Source organism: Panthera tigris, chromosome B3 (genome assembly GCF_018350195.1).
Source record: "Panthera tigris isolate Pti1 chromosome B3, P.tigris_Pti1_mat1.1, whole genome shotgun sequence".
Lineage (NCBI taxonomy): Eukaryota > Metazoa > Chordata > Mammalia > Carnivora > Felidae > Panthera > Panthera tigris.
The window spans coordinates 97325781-97344686 of NC_056665.1; the positions used below are offsets into that span (position 1 = coordinate 97325781).

Genomic DNA, 18906 nt, shown 5'->3' on the forward strand with positions numbered 1-18906 from the left:
CTAGACCACTGTAGATTGTCAATGGGGTGGGAAAAAGCTTAAAGCTTAACCAAGACTCAACTTCATTGTAACTTCTATTTTAATAATCTGAGAAGAGAAAATGGTCAATTAGGTCCATCTGAATTAAACTGGAGAGAGACAGTCTCCAAATGTAGGAAGGAGGGTAATAAAAAAGTTGTGCAAAGTGAGGAGAAAAGTTGCAAAGGGTGGACAGTGGCAGGGTCCAGTGCCTAAATTCTGGTGCTGAATGTCTCCTCTCTGAGTTCTCGGGGAAAGCAGGAATGTTTTGAAAATAAGGCAGCCAGAACTCCATGGGAGGTAAGCCAAGCTCAGATAAGGACACAGCAGAAGTCAAGAAGCATCCACTCCTTCCGTATCAAGGATGGTTCTAAGTACAGTAGTAGAGTGCTTGACATTTAAAGACATAAGGGCTTAAATTTGATCACTAGTCTTAGATTTAGATATCAAAAGATTAAGAAAGTAACAAATGGGGGGCGCCTGGGTGGCTCAGTCGTTAAGCATCTGACTTCGGCTCAGGTCATGATCTCAACGGTTCGTGAGCTCAAGCCCCAACTCAGGTGAGCACGAGCCCCACATCTGGTGAGCCTGCTTCTCTCTCTCTCTCTCTCTCGCTCTCACTCTGACCTTCCTGGGATTCTTTTCTTTCTTTCTCTCTCTCTGCCCCTTGCTCACTTGTGCCCCCTTTCTCTCTCTCAAAAAAAAAAAAAAAAAAAAAAAAGGCAACAAATCTGGAGGTCTGGAAGGATGTGATTCAAGGAACATGAATTGAGAGCTCAGTTACCTGACCCCAGGGCTGGAGACACAGACTTGATTAGGCATAATGCTGCCCTTACAGAGCTACGATGTGTCCAGGATCATGTATCTTATACTCTAGCTCACTACAGGTTTCCAGGATTGAACGGTATCAGAAGAATTGCAAGTATGCTTACGGAACCACATACTAATCCGTATGGAAATTATAACTAGAAAGGTCTGCCCTCACAGGACTCCCTTTGCTTCCCCGACTTCAGTGGTATTGCCCACACTTTGCAACCCCTTTGTATCAAGCATCTTTTATGCAGTGTTTCTCCAATACCTGCCTTGACTTCTGCAGAATTCTACTCTACCACACATTTGCCTCCCCAGAGAGCTAATTATAAGCCTCTATTTTAGTGCCTACTTACAAATGAAAGTGTGTGTCAAAAGCAACACATACCTATACAGAAATTTCAAAGGGTGTAATTCCAGAACAGTGATGAAGCAATGTTCTTGGATATGTTCGCCATCCAAGTAGTGGTTCAGGGAAGTTGAAATAGGTCTGGTCAGGTCAGTGCTGGCCTAGTGGATGCCTCATTAGTGTTTATTGATAATAACCATCACAATAATGATGCAATGACCTAGTGCAAGCTTATTTGGGACATTTTCTATTTATATGAAGAGGCAGAGGAAACCCTGCAGTCATCAAGATCAGAGCTTGGGCTGCACCAGCCTTGTGGGTAAATTCACACCTTTGCAGACCAATATGGTTTTTCACCAGCCCATCTCTGTCTTGAGAAATGATGTGTTTGATGTAACCATGGCTTAGAATACAGTAAAACCTTGGATTGCAAGTAAGTTGTTCTGCGAGTGTTCCGCAAAATGAGCAAACATTTCTAATAAATTTTAACTTGATAAGTGAGCGTAGTCTTGCAATATGAGTAGTATGTGATGTTGAATATCACGTGATCACAACTGAGCGAGTGATTCTTCCCTCTCTCTCTGTCTTTCTGTCTCTCTTGTTGCAGGATTGTGGGTGATCGTCTGAGCTCAAATGCTCAGTCTCAGGCTGCAGTGTTTGGCAGTAATCAGTGATTTTCAGAATGTTGGAAGGTGCCCACAATGGGCACTAGCGTATTTTTTGTTACTTCAAAACACCTACAGATAGTCCTTTGCTTTTCCATACAAGAGTAAGCTTAGGAAAAGATTTGCTTCATTCTAGGTCATTGGATAGGTTCCTTGTTAAAGCTGAACGAAAAGAAAAAGATTCCATTGAGCCAATAGAGAGCAGTGGTTCCGTTACTGATAGTGAAAGTTGTCCTATACAATAACCCCCCTATCGCTTGTCTCCCTCACACCAGCCACGCAAGTTTTCAAAGGTAAGTGCAGGTTAATTTCTTTCTTTTCTTTATATTTTGTACATTCTTTATTATTTTGTATTATATTATAATATTATAATCATTTTTATATGAATATTTTGGGGTTGTGGAACAAATCATCTGAGCTTCCATTATTTCTTATGGGAAATTCGCTTTGATATACAAGTGCTTTAGATTATAAGCATGTTTCCAGAGTGAATTATGCTCACAAACCAAGGTTTTGGTGTATTTGAACAGTGGGTATTACAATTTAGATTTTTTTAAATGTTTATTATTTATTTTTGAGAGAGAGAGAGTACAAGCAGGGAAGGGGCAGAGGGAGAGGGCGACACAGAATCTGAAGCAGTCTCCAGGCTCTGAGCTGTCAGCACAGAGCCTGACACAGGGCACGAACTCACGAACTGTGAGATCATGACCTGAGCTAAAGTCAGATGCTTAATCGACTGAGCCAGCCAGGTACCTCCACCATTTAGATTTTTAATCATAGCCTTTCTTACTAATGTTACAATCTCCTTTAGGCCTTTCGTCTCTGAGCCAGTTCTGATCTGCTGGGATGCTATTATCACTTCCTCTTCTCCAGTTCAGGGGTGGAAGGTGGAAGGGGAGGGGGGAATAGACATGGGAACAGTGTGCATGCTTCTTTACCTACATCTTGGATTTTGAAGAGGTAAGTAACTCAGACCTTCCAAATTGTCTTCTATCATCTATTCAAGGTCCAGAGCTCTATAGAAATGCCCCTCCCCTTAATACAAAAGAAACAAAATCTCTGTTCAGAGCTTCCGGGCGCTTTCATGTTTACAGACGGAAATATTTGTGGTACTAAAAATCTCCAAGATGTCTGCCTTATTGCAGATTCCTAGTTTCTGTGGGATTATGTAAAAGCTTTGTGTTGCTAGCCACCTCCCTCCCTGCCCCCCCTACTGTCTTCCTTCCATCTTGAAGGAGTGTTGAGCATTTTATTAAATTGACAGCAGGGGAATGTTTTACCTGCTTGACTTGTTCTTCCTATTTTATTCAGGTTTCAGTCAAGTGTTTCTACACTCTGCTGGGTGTGGGAGGCCGTGAGTCACCAGGAGAGAGGATATCGTTCTCTGTGCACGTCCAGGGTGTTGCAGGATGGTTGAGGAACTTCTCGTCCGGGCTTCGGGCCACCTTGCTCCTTCCCTTGTTCTCTCTTGGATATCTGCTTGGCTACTGGTTCCCAAGGAGGACCAGTCAGTTGAGTATTCCAATATTAAATTAATTCCTCTTTCTGTGCAAGTGGCCAAGCAAGTTTTTACTGGAAACAGAGACGAGAGCCTGAGGAAAAATGGGGGCAGGGAGGGAAGAGACTGAGTTTAAAAGGCAAAGGAACCTATGGAAAATTGCTTTTCTGTCTAGTTACAAGTTTTATGACACATTTCCATTGTCCGTGATCTTTGTGCACGAGTAGACTAAGAAAATGGTTCAGTGAGAATAACCTCACGTTAATCAGCTTGTGTCAAGAAGCTTCCTCTTTCCTGTTGGCACCATCTGCTGGGTCCATTAGAGCTCGGAGAGGGACCTGACCCCTGGCTGTCTGTCTCCCATGAGTCACATTTTGCACATAACACCTCCTCCTTTCACCCTCTTTCAGACTAAGGACTTGCTCAGGATTCTAGTGGCCGCAGGCTTGGCGCGAGTGTGGGGAGTCACTGGCTGAAGAGAAGCTGTGCGGTAAGGTGGAGGTGGACACCGGGCAGCTGGGGTTCCTCTCCAGGCTGTGGACTCTCTCCTCATACTCAGTCTTTCACTCACCCTGCGTCCTGTCTCCCTCCTGCAGGTGCTTCTGGAGCTACCTAGCTTGGTTACATCCCTCCCTTTTTAAAGCCTGATGTTACTACTTTATCAAGAGTAATACCCAAAGGTGTTCAAATTAGGTATTTTGAGTAGTTGGTCCCAAATGCAACTGTATATCATGGAGAAGGGGGCAGGGAGAGAAGTTGGCTTAGAAATACACATTCTAGGGCCAGGTGGCTTTAGTGGTGCATTCTACCAAAAATTTAAAGAATAATTAACACTAATTCTTCTCAAATTCTTCCCAAAAATTGAAGAGGAGGGGACATTTCCTAGTTCATTCTATAGGCCAACATTACCCTAATACCAAAGCCATAAAAAGACACCATAAGGAAAGACAACTACAGAACAAGGTCCGTTATGAATACAGATTCAGAGTCTTCAACAAAATATTAGCAAATCAAATTCAGCAACATATTAAAAGGATTATAATCTTTTTAAAATGTAGAAGCTATATTTCCTTTTTTAAAACCAGTTACATTGCTTTTTTTTTTAAGATTTAAAAACTTTTTTTAAAAATGTGTATTTCTTTTTGAGCGAGAAGGACAGAGGACAAGTGGGAGAAAGGCAGAGAGAGAGACACAGAATCTGAAGCAGGCTCCAGGCTCTGAGCTGTCAGCACAGAGCCTGACATGGGGCCCGAACACATGAACCATGAGATCATGACCTAAGCCAAAGTCAGAAGCTCAACCAACTGAGCCACCCAGGTGTCCCATTAAACCTGTTACATTTCTATACACTAGCAATGAAAACTCTAAAGTGGAAAGTAAGACAATAATTCCATTTACCATGGTATCAAAAAGAATAAAATACTTAGGAATAAATTTCTAACCAAAGAGGCTAACGACTCATACACTGAAAATTATAAATCATTGCTGAAATAAATTAAAGAAGACATAAATAAATGAAAAGACATCCTGCACTCATGTATTGGAAGGCTTAATGTTCTTAAGATGAAAATACTACCCAAATTGCTCTACATAGTCCATGCAATCTCTATCCCAATAGCACTTTTTTTTTCAGAATAGAAAAACCCATTCTAAAATTCATATGGAATCTCAAAGGACTCTCAAAAGTCAAAAAAGTCTTGCAAAAAATAAACAGATTTGCAAGTCTGATACTTCCTGATTCCAAAGCTGACTCTGAAGCTATAGTAATCAAAGCAGCATGGTACTGGCATAAAGACAGACAATATAGACTGATGGAATAGAGGAGAGAGCTGAAAAGCAAATCCTTGCATATATGGTCAAATGATTTTTGACAAGGCGCCAAGACCATTCAGTGGGGGAAAGGACAATCTTTTCAACAAATGATGCTAGGAAAACTGGACATCCACATGCAAAAGAATGAAATTTGACCTTTACCTTATACCGTATATAAAAATTAACTCAAAATGGATCAAAGACATAAACCTAGGAGCCAAACTAAAAAACCTGAAGAAGAAAGCATAGAAAATCTTCATGACATTGGATTTGATAGTGATTTCTTACACATGACACCAAAAGTACAGGAAAGAAAAGAAAAAAAAATAACTGGGTTTCAACAAAATTAAAAACTTCAGTTCACGGAAAGACACTATTGAGAGAGTGAGAAGACCATCCACAGAATGGGAGAAAATATTTGCAAATCATATATCTGACAAGGGATAAATATCCAGAGTACATTAAAAACTCCTATATCTCAACAACCAAGACAACCTAATTAAAAAGTGGACAATGGACTTGAGTAGACATTTCTCCAAAGAAGATATACGTATAGGCAATAAGCACATGAAAAGATGCTCGACATCGTTAGTTGTTAGGGAAACACAATTCGAAACCACAACGCAGTATCGCTTCACAACCCTTAAGATGGCTATCCCCAAAACCAAAAAACCAACCAAACAACCCCCAACCTCACCCAGTGCCAGACAGAAAATAACAAGTATTAGTGAAGAGGTGGAGATACTGAAACTCTTGTGAATTGCTGGTGGGAATGTAAAATGGTACAGCTGTTGTGGTAAACACAATAGCTTGGTGTTTGGTGTTTCCTCAAAAAGCTAAATATAGAATTACCATATGATCCAGCAATTTCACCCAAAAGAATTGAAAGCAGGCACTGAAACTGATATTTGTACACAAGTGTTCATAGCAGCATCATTCATAACACCCAAAGGTAGAAACAACCCAACTGTCCACCAACAGATGAATGGATAAACAAAATGTGGTATATACATACAATGGAATATTATTTAGCCATAGAAGGAATAAAATCCAATACGTATTATAGCATGTATGAATCTTGAAAACATTACACTGAGTGAAATGAGCCAAACACAAAAGGGCAAATATTGATGATTCTATTTTTATGAGGTCCCTAGAAAGTAGCATAGAGGTTACTGGAAGCTGGGGGTAGGGAGGGAAAATGGGGAGTTATTTGTTAATGGGTACAAAGACTCTGTCTGGGGTGATGAAAAAGTTCCAGAAATGGATGGTGATGATGATGGCTCATGATTGTGAATGTACTTAATGCTACTGAATTATATGCTTAAAAATGGTTAAAATCAGAAATATTATACTATGCCACAGTAAAAAAAATAATAATAATACACATACCAGGGCCCTACTGTTAAAGAGGCTGAGAGGCTGATATAGTAAATATGAATTGGGAACCTAGAATCTGGATTTTTTTTTTTAATGCCCTCCTATATTTCACAGGCATAGCCAGGCTTAGAAATTTATGATTTAATATCTGCCTGTTCTTTCCAAGGGGACTGGTGCCAGTCTGTGAAGAAATGTTCACCAATCTATTTGAAATATGTGTGTATTATTCGTAAATCTAAGTGTATTACCTTTAAAGTGCTGTTTTGAAATCTGACATTGCCATGACCACATTGTGTTAGGGTGTCTACTCATTTCTGAAATGATGGTAACAATAGTTCAGGTTATTATTTTTTTTAATGTTTATTTATTTTTGAGAGAGACAGAGACAGAATGCAAGTGGATTAGGGGCAGATAGAGAGGGAGACACAGAATCCAAAGCAGGCTCCAGGTTCTGAGCTGTCAGCACAGAGCCCGACACAGGGCTCAAACTCATGTCCTGTGAGATCATGACCTGAGCCGAAGTCGGACGCTCAACCGACTGAGCCACCCAGGCGCCCCATAGTTCAGGTTATTTTTTAAATGCCTATACTTGGCAAAATAAAAATGAATAATCCAGGGGTACTTGGATGGCTCAGTCAGTAGAGCTTGAGACTCCTGACTTCAAGCCCCAGGTTGAGCCTGGAGCCTACTTAAAAAAAAAAAAAAAAATCCTGAGTTAGTCTTCTCAAAATTTCTGGAAATTTTTAATGGCTCATTAAATTCCAAAGTCTGGGAACCTTTGCAACCATTTTGAAAATATTGTAACGGAGACTGCTCCTGGTATTAACTTATTTGTACAATAAGAGAGTGTTGTACAAATACTTTTCCTGTTGTTCATAGGATCCTTGAATAAAAAAATGGCTGAGTTGAAATTGACGGTATTAAGATGTTCTTTCTCCTGCTGACCGTTGCAATGCTCTTCCTCAGATGAGGGAGGAGGTAGGTAGGTAGAGGTGGGGCCAGGAGAGCAGAGAACGGTGTCACTCTTCCTGGAGAACATACTGTCAGGGGAAGTTGTCCTGTCCCGGGTGGTGCCTTGAAGGTCCTCCTCGCCTTCCTGAGTTTGGGGGCTGAGGTAGGACTGGGGCTGAGGAACATTCATTTCTAGAGGATGCCTTTGCATTCCAGAGGAGGGCAGCTGGCAGCAGGGAGTGCCAGGTCTGTGGGAGCCACGCCTGCCCCGCCCTTTAGGCAGATTAGTTAGTTATTGAAAAGTGCTGGAGAGACTCCATGTGCCCTTGCTCAGGCCTGTGTGGGAGCTGACATTTCTGAGATGCTGAGTCTTTTCTAGGAGGCTGTGGGACAAGAAACAGTTCTTTCCTGTTGTGCTGCAGTCCTTTCAGGGTCTAAGGATGCAGAGACAATTCCAGAAAATTCTCATGCAGTGCATCCTATCTCAAGGGAGAAGTTCATTTTGTGGCAGGATTTGTAAGATATTTAGATAAACGGACCACATCAGATCTGTTTTGTTTTCATGTTTAAAATTTTTTGTTTACATTCAAGTCATTTGTACATAAACAAGATCATCTAACGTGTCCTGTTCTGTGACTTACTTTTTAAAATCTAGCAACGTTCCTGGGAGATCTTTCCGTGTTAGTACATTTAGGCTTCCCTGTTATCTTTTAACGGCTACATTGCTTCCAGACTATATAGCTGCATTACTATTTCTTTACCTACTGTAGAACACCTAGGTGGTTTACTGGTTTTCACCATTACAAACAATATTACAACAAACATTCCTGTACAAAAATCTGTGTGCTTATGTGTAAATGCCTCTGAAGGATGTATTCCTGGAAGTGGAATTTCTGGGCCAAAGGGCATGCACATTTCAGTTTTTGGTAATGCTCTCTGAAAATTCTGTTGTAATTTATATAGCTACCATGATACTCATCAACACTGGACGTTACCAATTTTTTAAAAAATTGCCAGCAGAAAAAGCAAGGTCATTTAAAATTGCCTTTCTCTGGTTTACCAGTTAGGTTATGCAACTTTTCACATGCCTATTGACCATTTGTTTTTGTTTTTTGGGAGTTTTTTTTTGAACTTTTTTCTTGAAGTGTAAAATTACAGAAAAGGTACACAGGTCATAAGTGCACTGCTGAATGAGTTAACAAACACAAGGTGAACTCTTCTTGTATCCCCCACCCGAGTCAAGAAATAGAATGTTATCAGACCTTTTCCCACCACCTCAAAAGTAATCACTATCCAGATAGCTAACCCCTATAGATTAGTTGTGCCTGGTTTTGGATTTCATACAAATGAAATCATATAACATGCACTCTTTCATCAGGCTTCCTTTATTCGACATTTACGTATCTGAGCCATTTATGTACTTGTCTGTAGCTGTGATATATTCATTTAGATTGCTTATTATATTCCATTATATGAATTTACCACAAGTTATTTATCAATGGCATTTGGGTTTTTTCCAACTTTCAGCCATTAGCAAATAATGACGCTATGAACATTCCTATGCATATCTTTTAGAATTCATGTGCATATATTTCTGTTGGGTATATATCTAGGAATGAAATTTTGGGGTCACAAACAATGTTCTATCAGCCTGGCCAATTATATTTGTAAGTTTCCTATTAATATGCCTTTCACATTAATTACTGCATGGTTTGTATGTTATTGATTTGTATGCATTCTATTTTATACTGGATGTTAATTCTGTGTTATTCTGTTGTAAATATTTTCTCTTAGTCTTTATTTATATTGCTTTTTATTTCACAAAGTTTAAAATTTTTATGCAGTTGAATCTATAAATCTGTTTATGGCTTTTGAGTTTTATATCTTGCTTAGAAAATCCTTCCCTATCTCAAGATTATAAATATTCTCTTCTGTGCTTCTTTCTTAAACTCATTTTAATTTTTACATAGGCTTTTTAATCAGTCTGAAATTTTAATCAGTCTGAAATCACCCTTTGTAAGTGAACAAAGTTATACTATTTGCTGCCTAGATTTTTTAATATTTATTTTTCAGAATAGGTGACAACATCAAAGAGCTAAGAAACTGTCAAAGATTTATTTCATTAATTTATTTTTTTTACTTTGGAATAGTCTCCTGTAAGTTAAGCCTGAGTTAGATTCTAAATGGAGCAAATGTTCTAAGTCGATGGTTGCCACCCACATTGCCAGGCATATAAATGGTCAATGACTGTTCATTTATTGTGTATTTATGGAATGTTAAAGGGTGGTTTTCATGGACTTAGGGTCCAATGAGGAAGAAGACCCCATTCTGGCATCCTCAAGGTAGCCTGACTGCACATTGGATTTAGATTCTTGGGTCAAGAAAACCACGGCTGCTTTTCTTTCTCCTAAGGCCCCCTCCGAGACTGAGTAGATGCTCCAAAATGGATCATGTGCTCTGAACCCCTCCCCAGTATAGACAGAGGTCCAGCCCAAACTTTACTGCGAATCTCCAGGGTCAGCTTCTGGTTATAGACATGACTTCGCCAGCCAAGTTGCCCACTTGATGAAAACTATTTTCTTGGCTGGCTGGGTGATTGGTATAGGGTCACGTAACAGGAGATCCTCTTCCTTTGTGTGAAATGAGAACCAGCTTCTAGAGCCTGTTAACTAGCAGTGTTCGGTGCTCAGCATGGAAACGTTTGGTGGTAGGCTGTATTTCCAGATGCTCAGTGTGCTTGTACCTCCTTTTTCTTTCTTCCTTAAATATTTTTGGGAAGTCCAGTTACTTGTGACTTAGCTAACATGTTACAGGACTGGAGCTTGAGCTAGGGTATAGAGAAGCAACATCCTCCTTAGCCTGACAAGGACCTTGGTTTTAGGCTGGCGAACTGAATGTGCAGCTATGAACTGTCTGAGCTCGTTTGCTTGGAAATGGCTCTGCTGGGCACGCTCCAGAAATGTAATCAAAAGTGGCCTGAAATCCCAAGGTCTTTTTGCTTGCATTCTGAGTTTTCCAATTTAAGGATTTGGCTGGTGCCTGTCCTAAAGGAATTTTCTACTGTTTGTAACACATGATGTTTGCGTGTGTGTATGTGTATGTGCATGTGCACGCGGGCTTGTCCGCACAGGCATGTTTTACAGCGAAACTGTTCATACCTACAGGCAGGCAGTGATTAAAGAACACAGTGTGTGGCAGATTTGCTTTGATTTCAAGCATCACGTAGCTGGATTTGCAGTTTAGTGTCTTTGGAGAAATGCGATGGAGAATCTCACATAAGTGCACAACCGATCCACTAGGTACAGGACCTTGCCTCAGAAATATCTGAGGATAATTTACTTAGGAGACTTCGCTGTGCCATTTTTGGAGGAACAGGTGTATTTGGCCACACGTTGGGGGAAGTGAAGACCTGAGCTTTGAGGAAGTCAAGTTTCAGGCCATCGGAGGCTGTTATTTATATCAGAGTGATGTGTATTGAAAGCCAAAGACTTTCATTCTGCCACTGTCACGGAACTAGTTTAGAGAAGAGGAAGGGTGTGCATTTTGCCTTGTTAAGGTATCTACTGTGCTAAGAGCTTCTGGCATGGTTCAGATTTCTGGTAACTTGTACCCAGGCTCTATTGTGCTCTATTGTGGACAGAAGGAGCCTACACGGTCTTCCTTCAGCCTACTTTGTGGATAAAGTGGCCCATTTCTGACTGGCTGATAGATGTGTGGACTTGATTCTTGACCCTTTTCCCAAGATGTGAGCAGCCTGGTGTGTGTGTTTAGGGGAGGGGAGAGACCTTGCAACTCTAAGCTCAAGATGAAGGCATTGGACTCTAAGAACCAACAAAAACAATACATTCCCTAATGTATTGTGTTTGCTATTAAAATAAATGAAGTCTCACAGAACTAGCTTCTATTTTTATGTATTCTGAGTTCTAAAGATCTCCCCCACACCCCAACACACCACAGAGCTCTAACCACAGACAGGAGGGGGGGTTCCTGGGTGGCTCAGTTGGTTAAGCGTCCAACTTCTGCTCAGGTCATGATCTTGCGGTTCACAAGTTCGAGCCCCGTGTCGGGCTCTGTGCTGACAGCTTGGAGCCTGCTTCAGATTCTGTGTCTCCCTCTCTCTCTGCCCCTCCCCCGCTCACACTGTATCTCCCTCTCTCTAAAATAAAAATAAACATTTAAAAAATTTTAAGAAAAGAAACCAGAGACAGGGAAGCCCCATTGAAGCCCCATCGGGGTCATTAACAGTTAATCTTTCTTAGGGAACCACAGAGGATATTTCTTCACAGAAACATCAGGTGTCTGTAGGAGGGGAACTTAGTCCCACTTCTACCAGGGGTAAGTGGAAGTTGAAAAGAAAAAAATGTGTGGATTTTTGCTGTCAATAAGACCAGGAGATAGATGTCCAAAAAGCAGAACACCCAGAGTGACAGCAATAAGGAAGTGCTAGGTGGCATGAAACAATGGCACAGTTTGCATAAGGGTTGAGATTTTTCTGGGCTTGCCTAATCCCAGTCCTTTGGAGTTTGCCTTTTACGAGGGTAAACATGGTTTAATAGTGAGCAAATATTAGTTCACATAATTAAAACCTGTTGAGTGGAACAGGAAACATTCAAGGGAAATCTGCAGGTACCTTCAAGCAAGGGTGCCACTAGAAACATCGTGGTTTGTCAGTTCCCTCTCCCCCAAGGGGAGTGTCCCTGGAACGAAGCCACCAACGACACGGGAGGAAACAGACGGCTTGTAAAAAAATAGGAGCAGTGTGGAAATGTTCTAAACTTATTAATAATCTGCTCGCCCTGGGGAGAGTGTAAAAGGCATCTGGGGTATTTGCATTTTTGTTTATTGAAGGGAGAAAGGCACTTCACAACTCGCTCTCTCCCTCTCCCTCTCTCTCCCTCCCTCTCCTCTCTCCACTTCATTCGGGACATGAATTTTCCAAGTCAACTGCCATCCTAGGGGTTGAATCTGTTTTCAGCCTCACTCTGGGTTTCACCACACATATTAAAGAAAGATGATTCCAGGATGATTTAAAAAGAAAAGCCAGCCTGCCTTCTGTGATCCAATTTTGCATAGTGGATGCGTTTTCTTCCGGAAGGGAGCCACGTGATCTCTCTCCTCACCATCCCGCATTCTTTCCATTCCCAGGCCTGGTCACATCAGGACAGAAACCCTCATCCTCAGGCTCTCCCTGATGAATGGGAGGCGTGCCTCGCTCCGGCTCTGCCTTAAGTTTCTTCCAAACAAGAGTGGAGACAAATGGGTGTGTAACTCAACATAATCCGTGGCAAAATATGATCCCAACCATGAGAGAAAAAAAAAAATAAAGTGCTGATGGAAAATTAATCTTATTAGGGAGATTTATTTGTGGTGACATTTGAAATGAGCCCGAAAAACTAGTAGGATTTTGACAGATGGAAAAGAGTGTTACTAGCATTATGATGGTATTCATGTCCAATAATAGCTAAATGAATCTGTATGTGTTTAGGACATCTGGAGCTTCCGCGAGGCCTGGCCTCCGCCTGATGTTCTGCTGGCAGGAACACCCCAGCTATCCTTTGGAGGACCACCATCCCCCCACCCTCAACCTAAGTGGATTGAATGGGACTGACCCCGCCCCCTGGCTCCAGGTGTAGACATGTGACCCAGACTAGCCAATAAGAGAAGGAACTACATTGGTTTACTACATTGGTTGGTTCAGGGGCGGGTGTGTGACCCAAGTTGGACCAGTTCTGGAGCTTTTTCTGGAACCATTGCCCAAGAGGAATCGTCTTTCTGCTGGCGTTGTTAAAACTGGTAGGTAGGAGTTTCGGGGCTGCAAGGGGCCTGTTTTGTAACGGCAGAGGAGAACCTGAGAGATGGGGAGATTCCTGAACACCTGGGTCCAGTCATGCCTGAAACTCTGCCGTCGGTGGTTTTAGTCAGTCAAGCCAATACATTCACTTTGTAATAAGCCATTTTGTGCTTTTCCCTCGCAAATGAAAAAAGCCCTAACCGACACAGACGGTTTAAATAATCTGCTTAAACAGACCAACAAAACCTTAAGGGTAGGAGGTTTGCAGATTCACAAGGCAAGTTCCTGGCAAAGAGAAATCTTTTCTGGTGCTCACGTTACTTTCTTTTTTTTTTTAATTTGTAAATATGTTTATTTTTGAGAGAGAGAGAGAGTGAGCACGGGAGGGGCAGAGAGAGAGGGAGACACAGAATCCAAAGCAGGCTCCAGGCTCTGAGCTGTCAGCACAGAGCCTGATGATGGGTTCGAATTTGTGAACAGCGAGATCAGGACCTGAGCCGAAGTCAGATGCTCAACCGACTGAGCCACCCAGGCACACCTGTTGCTCACATTTTTCAGGTCATCTTCCTAGTTTCCGGTAATGAAGACATTGGAAACTTTGTTCTTAAACCCCCTGGTCTGAGGCTTCTCCCCAGTCTAGCTGACTCCTGTGTGCTGAATATTTTTCCATGAATCAGAAGTGAAATATGCAGCACTGTTACCACAAAGGAATGAAAACAGTTCATTTGCCTTTTGTATTTCTCCAAGCTTTGTGTTTTCTGGGTCACACGTTGTAAGTGAAGAATCATAACGATAATGCTGTTTGGATTCATGAATAGTTGAATAGACTATTGAGAAAAGACTCGTTCATCATCAGAAGTAAATTCACTGTGGAAGAATCACAGACAGTGGGGGAACTGCCTTGAGCCAACTCAGTTTCTGCTCCTTCAGGGAAAACCGTTGGCTGTTTGAGTCGAGTGCCACATCTGCCAATCCAAGAAAGATAATTATTTTTATTGAATGCTTATTATGTCCTTGGTACTAAGAATCCTATTTTGCCTACATTCTCTCTTAATTTCATCAACTCTGCGAGGCGGGTCCTAATCCTGCTTTTCGAGGTAGGGGAATGGAATGAGGCGGCCAATACCAGTTGTTACCCAACATCTATTCTTGCCTTGGTTTCTACAGAGACAACTCCAAGCAGCAGTTACTGCCTCTTGTTCAAAGTTCAGGCTCTCTGGGCAATTTCTGCAGACATTTGTCATTTGGCAAACTTTTTTTTTTTTTTTTTTTTTTTTTTTGCATTTCTGCCCTGCAGCTGTGGATAGCCATGTGCTATGGTTCTAGCCAGTGAGTTTTGAATAGAAGTCTCATGAGGATTTCTGTAAAAGTGTTGCTTTCCTGATTTGGGCATTGCCCCTTCCTTCTTGTTCCTTCTGTCTCCCTGCCTGGAATGTGGGTAGGAGGCTGGCGGTGAAGTAGCCATGTTGTGATCTCGAGGCAACCATGGGGAGGACAGCCATAGTTTGAGGGTAGCAGAGCAAGAAGATAGAAGGAAACTAGAATATTCTGGCATGGTGAAACTAACGTTTCTGTCCTGGAAGGCCTACTTTCACACTTGTTGTAGGAAAAAAACCAAACCATTATTTGGTTCTCTCAGTGAGGTTGGGTTTCTGTTACAGACAACTGAATGCACTCCCTAACTGACACAGGGAAACTGAGCTAAAAGGAATTTAAGGGACTTACTTGCATTTCCATATAAAGTATGTCTCAAAGCCGAATAAGACATAGAAGCTACCCTTAAAGAGTTGGAGTCTAGGGTGAAAGGCAGATGCATAAAGAGACAACTGCAATGTAATGTCTTTAATGCAATGATAGCGATTTGCCTAGGGTATCATGGGTACCTAGGAAAAAAGAAAATGAGACAAAAATGGAACAACAGTTCGTCTGGCAGAGGACAGGGTTGGGAAAAGAGATTACAGCTTGAATAAAGGCTTGGAAGTGAGACACAGTGTAGTATGTGCAGAGAGCCACAGGCTGATCTGAGTTGTTGGAGCATAACGTATCGGGCAGGCAGGGGTGAGCAATGCAGTGGGAGACGAGTTTCATTTAGCTCGTGTGGTAAAATAAGCCAGTTCCAAAACTTAGTGGCTGAAAACTAGCACGTTTTATCCTTACCCATAATTCTACAATCTGAGCTGAGTTCAGCTGCATGGTTGCTTGTCTGTTCATGGAATATCTGTTGGGGTTGGAACATCCAAGAAAGCTTCTTTCTTTTCTTTTCTTTTTTAATGTTTTTTAATGTTTACTCATTTTTGAGAGACCGAGAGAGACAGAGGGTGAGTGGGGGAGGGGCAGAGAGAGAGGGAGACACAGAATCCGAAGCAGGCTCCAGGCTCTGAGCTGTCAGCATAGAGCCAGATGAGGGACTCTGACCCACAAACTGGGAGATCATGACCTGAGCTGAAGTCAGATGCTTAAGTGACTGAGCCCCCAGGCACCCCCCAAGAAAACTTCTTAAGTCCTATGTTTGGTGCCTCAGCTGGGACACACGGAATAGCTGGAGTTGGCTAGGCATTTCTCTTCCCCACCCCACCCCCCACCCCTACCTCTCTGTCTCTTTCTCTCTGCCTCCCTCCCTCCCTCCCTCCTTCCTTCTCTCTTCTTTTCCTTCCATTTGGGTAGCTAGGACTTCTCAGAGTAGTTGGACCTCTTCCATGGCTGATGGCTTCCAATTAAGAAGAAGAGGACACTGCCAGTGCATTTAAGGTCTAGGCTCAGAAGTACCAGAACATCACTTCTACTGTACTTTGTTGATCCAAGCAAGTCACAAGGCCAGTCCTGAGTCAGGGAGAGGAAATAGCTGCTACTTTTTGATGGGAGGAACAGCATGCACATAGAGGGAGAGATGAATTAACAGTGCTAATCTTTAGGGACTATCTACCACAGACGTAAGAAGGAGGCAGGTGAAAGACAACCTTGTCTGCTTCTCAGGTAGGTGAATATGAACACCAGACCTGGGGGGTTTGCCCTGCTGCATGTTTGGGATCTGAAAGGAGAATGCCTCCCAGGCTAACCTGATGGATCAGAGTAAAACAAACCAAGTCATGTGATTAGGCAGAGAAAGGGCTGGAGTTTGGCATCTCTGAACCCTCTTCGGTTTCCATGTGGTGTGGGTGGGACTCAGAGGTTCCCGTATGTCATGGGAGATAGTGGAGAGTCAGAGAGCTTACTCTGTAGTCTGCAATAGTGGAGGGCAAGGTGCGCCCACAGCAAAGGCTGGAGGGGAGACTCGAAGAGAACCCTTGGAGTCAGAATGGTAGGGAAAGCTGAGCAGGATGACTGAGCCCTGGCTAAGCAGAGAGACCAGAGGAGGAGTTCCCAGCCACCCTGTAGTAGAAATCAGTGAGGATCTGGAGGACACGTTATGGTTTTGAACACCTTGTCTCTTACCCTCTCTACCTCCAGTCCTAAGGTCACAGAAGACAGCACCCCTCCTACCCAGTGAGTTACCCAGACACCATGTCGGAGAACAACAAGGGGAAGAAGAGACCACCTGAGAACCTGAGAATGTGCCTGTGAAGGGACTCCTTATGTATTTAGTAAAAAAAGATTTTTTTTAAGTTTATTTATTTTGAGAGAGATAGAGCAAGCAGAGGAGGGGCAGAGAAAGAGGGAACAAGAGAATCCCAAGCGGGCTCAGCACTGTCAACGTGGAGCCCAATGCAGGGCTGGAACTCATGAACCATGAGATCATGATGTGAGGCAAAACCAAGAGTTGGAAGTTTAACTGACTGAGCCCCCCAAACGCCCTCCAGGACTCCTTACTTAAATGAGCTCTTCATAGCATTTCCTGGACTCTGCAGAAACCACAATTTACCTGGCAAGAGAGGCTCACAAGGAAGAATAAGTTCTAAGGAAATAAAGAAACCATGTTAAGTGAAGTTACAAAGAAACAATAGGAATAATGACAAATGCAGGACAGCAGTTACTTCTGTGGGAGAGGAGGGGGATGTGGGAGTCCATAGGAAGCTTTGACTGTTCTGGTAAATTAGAGGATGGGTATATGTGTGTTGCTATACTCTTTCTTCCCTTTTGTGGGCTTTAAATAGTTCATAATGTAACTTTGTTAAAAGCTAGACTTCTGAATAGAATCCTGAGCCCCTGACACCAGGTTTAGGTCTTGAGCATGTTATATGGGAATGGGGATATGGAGGTTTGAAATAAGAGTCAGGTTTGCTTGTTAGGAGAATCACCCTGGCTGGATTTGAGAAAGGCAAGAGTAGAGAAAGGGAGGAGGCTGTCATACTAATCCCGTGACAGGTGACGGTAGCCCGAGCTCCCAGGTGGTGGTCGGGGTAGCTTGGGAGTTTAGTTGCCAGGACTTGGTAATTGGCAAAATGGGGATGGGGAATGGGCAAGGTTACCCATTTGAGTGGGTGGGTGGCTGTGGACCCCCCCCCCCCGCCCCCCGACTATTGACTGAGATGAGAGAATCCAAGTGAGGGGTGTATTTAGTTGGAACTGCAAAGGGTTCATTTAGGACAGGTTGGGTTTGGAGGACCTGTGGGATGTCCTAGGGTGGGTGCATGCGTCTGGACCCCATAGTAGAGATGTGAGAAGCTCTAGCATCGATGCAAATTGGAGCTGTGTAGAAGTAGGGGAGATGCCCTGAGGGAAAGTGAGTAGGAGAGCAGAAAGGAGGACCCAGGACAGACTGGAGGCAGCAAGCCCTCAGTCACAGAAAGGGAAGCTCTAGCTGTCCCCAGCTCTACACCCACCCACTTGCCAACCCTTCTGGTAAGCAGAAAGAAACCCCACCCACACCCACTACCACCCCTGCTGGGAGTTCCCCCTCTGGCCTCCCCCTCCGGTGGCCCATCCCTCCCTGCCCCTGCCTAGTCCATTGTTATTTGCCCTCCAGGTATGCCTGCTTGCCTGGGACCTTGCTTTCCTTCCTCCCCTTTAAAAGGGGCCTGGGTGGCTCAGTCAGTTACAGTTTGTAGGTTTGAGCCCTGCATTGGGTTCTGACAGCTCAAAGCCTGGAGCCTGCTTTGGATTCTGTGTCTGTCTCTGGCTCTCTCTCTCTCTCTCTGAAAAATAAACATTTTAAAAAGTTTAAAAAAAAAGTTTTTTTTTTTTAAAATATTTATTTATTTTTGAGAGACAGAGAGAGACAGAGCACGAGTGGGGGAGTGGCAGAGAGAGAATGAGACACAGAATCCGAAGCAGGCTCCAGGCTCTGAGCTTGTCAGCACAGAGCCCGACATGGGGCTCAAACTCACAAACCTTGAGATCATGACCTGAGTTGAAGTCGCACATTTAACCGACTGAGCCACCCACCTCCCAATTTTTTTTTTTTTAAAGGGGCAGAGAGGAAGGCTTCCCTCCACAACCAGACAAGGTCCTTAAAGGCCCAGCAACCCTGTAGAGCCTGGTGAGACCTCAGATGTGGGAGCCTCCTCTGAAGTCTGGACCTCGGCCTCCCAGATCAGAGGGCAGCTTCCTCCTGGAGAATCTGTTCTGTGGAGAATGACCGAAAGTGAGAGGACGTGGGCCTGCTGAGTGCGGCTTGGAGACGCTTGGGTGCCTTCGCTTCTGTCAGCTTCCATGGCCACCGGGGGTGTGTACCCGCCTCTGTGTGCCAGGCCTT

General features: G+C 43.1%; 1 long non-coding RNA gene across 1 annotated transcript in view; it reads left to right on the plus strand.

The window, feature by feature from the left end:
• LOC122239601 overlaps positions 1-8091 on the plus strand; it is a 37366-nt gene extending 29275 nt beyond the window's left edge. The window contains exons 2-3 of the long non-coding RNA XR_006218836.1: positions 3751-3830; positions 7412-8091. This is a non-coding gene — a long non-coding RNA (uncharacterized LOC122239601). The remainder of the gene's footprint in view (positions 1-3750; positions 3831-7411) is intronic.
• Positions 8092-18906: the final 10815 nt, after the last annotated feature.